This window comes from Rhinopithecus bieti, unplaced genomic scaffold, assembly GCF_001698545.2.
Source record: "Rhinopithecus bieti isolate Rb0 unplaced genomic scaffold, ASM169854v2 scaffold_6946, whole genome shotgun sequence".
Classification (NCBI taxonomy): Eukaryota; Metazoa; Chordata; class Mammalia; order Primates; family Cercopithecidae; genus Rhinopithecus; species Rhinopithecus bieti.
Genome location: NW_016805697.1, coordinates 2,034,700 through 2,039,846, shown reverse-complemented (window position 1 = coordinate 2,039,846; position 5,147 = coordinate 2,034,700). Strand labels below are relative to the sequence as shown.

General features: G+C 40.0%; 1 protein-coding gene across 5 annotated transcripts in view; it reads left to right on the top strand.

Moving 5' to 3' along the window:
* The window catches only part of YES1 (YES proto-oncogene 1, Src family tyrosine kinase), an 86,843-nt gene that overhangs the window by 30,249 nt on the left and 51,447 nt on the right, over positions 1-5,147 (top strand). Inside the window, exon 1 of one of the 5 annotated variants that reach the window (XM_017873555.1) lies at positions 1,692-1,712. The exons of the other annotated variants lie outside the window; for them this stretch is intronic. The gene's annotated coding sequence lies outside the window, so the exon portion shown is untranslated. Of the gene's footprint in view, positions 1-1,691; positions 1,713-5,147 lie in introns of those variants that run through there. 5 annotated transcript variants of the gene reach the window in all.

The following is a 5,147-nucleotide window of genomic DNA, read 5'->3' as shown; positions in this document are numbered from 1 at the left end:
CCTCCACCCCATCTTCTGTCTTTGAGTTCTGGTGATTTGAGTAATTTCTATGTGGAGACCAGCTTCCTGCCAAATTCTCATTTAGAGGTTATTTGAAGAGCAATTGCATCTTAAGGTTTCTTAGTTTATTTTGTGTTGCTGCAACAATACCACAGATTTGGTAATTTATAAAGAAGAGAAACTTCTCACAGTTCTGGAGGCTGGGAGGTCCAATACCAAAGTGCTGACATCTGGCAAGGGCCTTCTTCTTGCTGCGTTATCCCATAGTGGAAGGTGAGAGGCTGAGAGAGGGTTAGAGTGAGGGAGAGAGAGAAACTCACTTAAAAAAGACAGAGTCACTCTTTTGCCCAGGCTGGAGTACAGTGGCACCATCCTGGCTCATTACAGCCTTGAACTCCTGGCCTCACGTGTTCCTCCCTACTTCAGCCTCCCAAGTAGCTGGGACTACAGGTGCTCACCAGTGCCTGGCTTTTTTTTTTTTTTTTTCTTTTCCTTTTGTAGAGACAAGGTCTCACTGGGCTTAGGCTGGTCTAAACGAACTCGCTTTTGTAACAAACCCACTTCGATGATAGTGACATTAACCCATTCAGAGGCGCACAGTCCTCATAACCTATTTACATCTTAACGATCCCACCTCTCAACACTGTTGCATTGTGGATTAAGCTTCCAGCACATGAACTTTGGGGGATATTCAAACCGTAGCGTAGAATATCATCGGAACAGGCTGGATATAATGCCAACCACAGCTCTACTACCAGGATTCAGACCTTTTAGAGTGCTTTTCTCTCCTTCCAGCTACTTAGAACAAGCCCAGCTTTACTTGTTCCTCTTTCCCCCCCTAACACTCAGTGTTATACTTCAGAAGCTTGGTAAGGGAAGGGGAAGATGGTATCTCTTATTGGCTTGTTTCCTTTTAAGACTTATTTAGATGGATGAGTTAACTCCGTTGACTCAGTCACTTGGTTTTTAATAATTTCCACCAGCGTCCAACATTTTGGCTTCCCTGGGCCACATTGGAAGAAGAATTGTCTTGGGCCACACATAAAATACAATAATACTAATGATAGCTGATGAAGTTAAAAAAAAAAAAAAAAAAAGAAAGGTCTGTGCATAACTTTTGTGATATCCGCCACCACAGATAAGCAAAATAGTCCTCACATTCAAAGGGTTGGACACCCGTGATCCTCCTAATTGAAGTTATGTTGCTTAGTATGGAAGCATACTGACTCTGTGAACACTAATAGATGAGCATGATTTTTGTAGTATACTGATTGTAAACATGAGTACTGTGGTAGGCAGTATCTTGGCTCCCCAGAGATGTCCATGCTCTGTGAATTCTCGGAACCTTTGAATATGTTAGGTTACATGGTAAAGAGGAGTTACAGTTGCAGGTAAAGTTCCTGATCAACTGATTTTAAAATAGGGAGTTTATCCTGGCTTATCCAGGTAGGCACAATAGAGAGTAAGAGTGGTTTTTAGGAGTGGAAGAGAAAAACAGGAAGGTCAAAGAAATGTAACAACAAAGCAGAGTCAGAAAGAGACAACATTCCAGGGCTTAAAGGTGGAAGGAGTCTGTGAGCCAAGGAATGTGGGCAGCCCCCACAAGCTAGAAAGGGCAAGAACTGATTTTCTCTTTGAATTTCCAGAAGGAAATGCAGCCCTGCTGACACCTTGATTTTAGCCCAGTGACACCGGTGCCAGACTTCTGAACTGTAAGATATATATGTTTATATTGTTTTAAGCCACTAAATTTGTGGTAATTTGTTGTAGCAGCAATAATTAATGGACACTGAGCCGAAATGTTCTGAGTTCATTCTCAGCTTCTGGCTCTGTCACTTACTAGTTTTGTGACATAGAATCAAAACCTATTTAACCTCTCCGGCCTCAGTTTCTTCTTCTGTAAAACAGGGATAATAACACGTATCTTCAGTGGTTATTGCCTGGATTAAATCAGTTAGTGCATCCAATGTACACACTTACATACATCTTATTTATATTTTAATATGAGCATATAGAAAACTTGTAATGAAAAAATAATTGAATTATTCATCTTAATTTTTCTTAAAACATAAGAATAAGTTAGACGTTATTTAGTAATTGTCCCATGGACATTTAAAATTACAAGAAAAGTTGGGCCGTGTATATGACAACATGTGTCTTAAAATGAATTTTTTTTGCCAGTATGAAGTTTGGGAATATTCCATCAGTACTATGCCTGTTTTGTTTAATATAAGGAAAAGGATTTTTCTAATTATTCCCAAAAGAAAAAAGCTTTTAGTGTTTATTGTATGTTACAAATATTAATAACATGAAAAATTAATGAAGTAGGTGTGGTGGTTCATGCCTGTAATCCCAGCACATTGGGAGGCCAAGGTGGGTGGATCACCTGATGTCAGGCATACAAGACCAGCCTGGCCAACATGGTGAAACCCATTTCTACTAAAAATACAAAAATTAGCTGGCCATGGTGGCAGGTGCCTGTAATCCCAGCTACTTGGGTGGCTGAAGCAGGAGAATTGCTTGAACCTGGGATGCAAGGTTGCAGTGAGCTGAGATCGCACCATTGCACTCCAGCCTGGGCAACAAGAGTGAAACTCTGTCTCAAAAAAAGAAAGAAAGAAAAATCGATGATATATGTAGAAGCTTAGAAAAATCTGTTGTGGGTAGGAAATGGGAAGCAGATATGCTACGAGCTTACAGACTTCTCCCTTTTTTTCTCCTGGTTTTTCCAATTCAACTCAATTGAGCTTTCAGATTCAATTTTGTTATAACATTGCATTCATATTAATTTTTTGAGAGCTATAGGTTATATGATTGTTTTTCGTGTGTGTGTGTGTTTCCCTACTTTACTAAGAAGAGTTTTCAGTTTGGAACAAGGTTTCAGGAAGACGTTTAGGGTGTACTAGTTCCAATTTTTAAATGTATATTTGAGATATTTTCTCAACTTTCTCTTTGGGTCTTTAGCTAAAATATGCGGTATAATGTTTTATTTGTTTATTTATTTATTTTTACGAGATGGGGTCTAGCTGTTTTGCCCAGGCAGACTCAAATTCCTGGGCTCAAGTGATCCTCTGCCTTGGCTTCCTGAGTACCTGGGACTTACAGACATGTGCCACCAAACATAGTGACTATATAATTTTTAAAAGTATTCTTAGGATATCTTTACATACTTTTCTTAAAAAAAAAAAAAGTTAACCTTTGTAGTCTGTTTTGCAGCATTAGCTATTGAGATCAGAAATTCAGAAAGTTAGCTGAGCGTGATGGCTCACGCCTGTAATCCCAGCTCTTTGGGAGGCCGAGACAGGTGGATCACTTGAGGTCAGGAGTTCGAGACCAGCCTGGCTAACATGGCAAAACCCTGTCTCTACTAAAAATACAAAAATTAGCCGGGCATGGTGGTGCACGCCAGTAATCCCAGTTACTCCGGAGCCTGAGGCACAAGAATCACTCGAACCTGGGAGGCGGAGGTTGCAGTGAGCCAGTATCGTGCTGCTGCACTCCAACCTGGGTGACAGAACGAGACTCTGTCTCAAAATTCAGAAAGTTAAAATTAAAAAGAAAAAATAATCCTTTTTACATGTATTATATTGATGTCACACATTTCCCATTCATATAAGATTTAAAATCATAGATGTGTTAACTTTAAACTTGTGACTAATTAATAATATATTTTTATTATAGCTAATTCTCTTAAGTAAAACAATTCTCTTGAAATGTTAATAGCTTTTACTGAGTAGATGGAGTAGTGAGCCCTAAGTGTTTTGATTGCCCAGACTCTCTCATTTTCTGGGACCTTTCCCATCATCTCATGGTTCAGGTGGGATCTGCCATGTTCCATTGGTGATCCTGCCTCTTGGTTAGTGAGGGCTGACCCAGAGGGAGGCAGCTGATCCAAGCTGCGCCAGGGTCCTTTAGGAATCTGGAATTGATATTTATGGTTCCTCAGCCTAGCTGTAAAATGAAAATCATAACTCTAGGACTATTGCCAGCCATGTTTTACCTTATGAAGAACTGAAAAGGCCATTGTGCCACAGGAGAGAAGAATGAAGCACGTGAGCATAGTAGCAAAGATGAAAGATGAAGTGGGTGACGGAGAGATGGGAGTGGGGTGGAGAGGGACCAGGTAGTTGGGGAGGGGAGAGAAAATGGGGAAGCAAGGGAAGTGATGGAAAGACCAGGAGAAACAGAGAAGAAACAAACTAAATTTCCACAACATGGGTTGTTGACTCTAGTTTCTCTTATGACCCTGAATTCCATGAGGCACTCTTATAACTTATTTTTTAAAAATCCCCCTTTTGCTTAAGTTACCTCTAGTCAGATTCTGTCCTTGAAGCCGTAAGTTTTAACCAAGGCAAACACTGCTGTCTTTCGGGTATGTGCTCTGATTGCTTTGCATATGATATCAGTTAATTCTTACAACCTTGCAAGATAGGTATTATTCCTCCAAAAAAAAAAAAAAAAAAAGAAATTCAAGCTTAGGAAAGATAAAGTAATTTGATCAAGGATCACCATAGCTAATAAGTGACAGAACCAGAATTGAAATGTATGTCTAGCTCCAAAGTCAGTTTGTATTCATGATCTGTAAAAATATTTATTGAGCATCAGCTATGGATCAACACTAGGCTAAGCTACAAGAGAGTAAGTTTTATTGTCTCAAAAAGTTTGCAGTTCAGAGAAGGGTAGAGATAAACAGGCAGTGACAATTCAGTGTCATAAATGGTATGGGGGCAGGAATAAAATATACTATGCGAGCACATGGGAGATCAAGCAAGATTCCTTGAACGTTTAAGCTAAGACCTGAAGGTTGAGTAGTCACAAGCCAAGCATAAGGAAAGAGGGAGGTTGTGCCAAGCATTTATGAAAATAGTATGGTACATTTGAGGATTTTAAAGAAATTCGAGAGCCAATAGAGGTAAGTTAAGCAAATCATACAAGGCCCTTTTTTTTTTTTTTTTTTTTTTTGAGTTGGAGTTTCACTCTTGTCCCCCAGGCTGCAGTGCAATGGCGCAGTCTCGACTCACTGCAACCTCCGTCTCCCAGGTTCAAGCAATTCTCCTCCCTCACCCTCCTGAGTAGCTGGGATTATAGGTGCCTGCCACCATGCCCGGTTAATTGTTTGTATTTTTGGTAGAGACGGGGTTTCACTG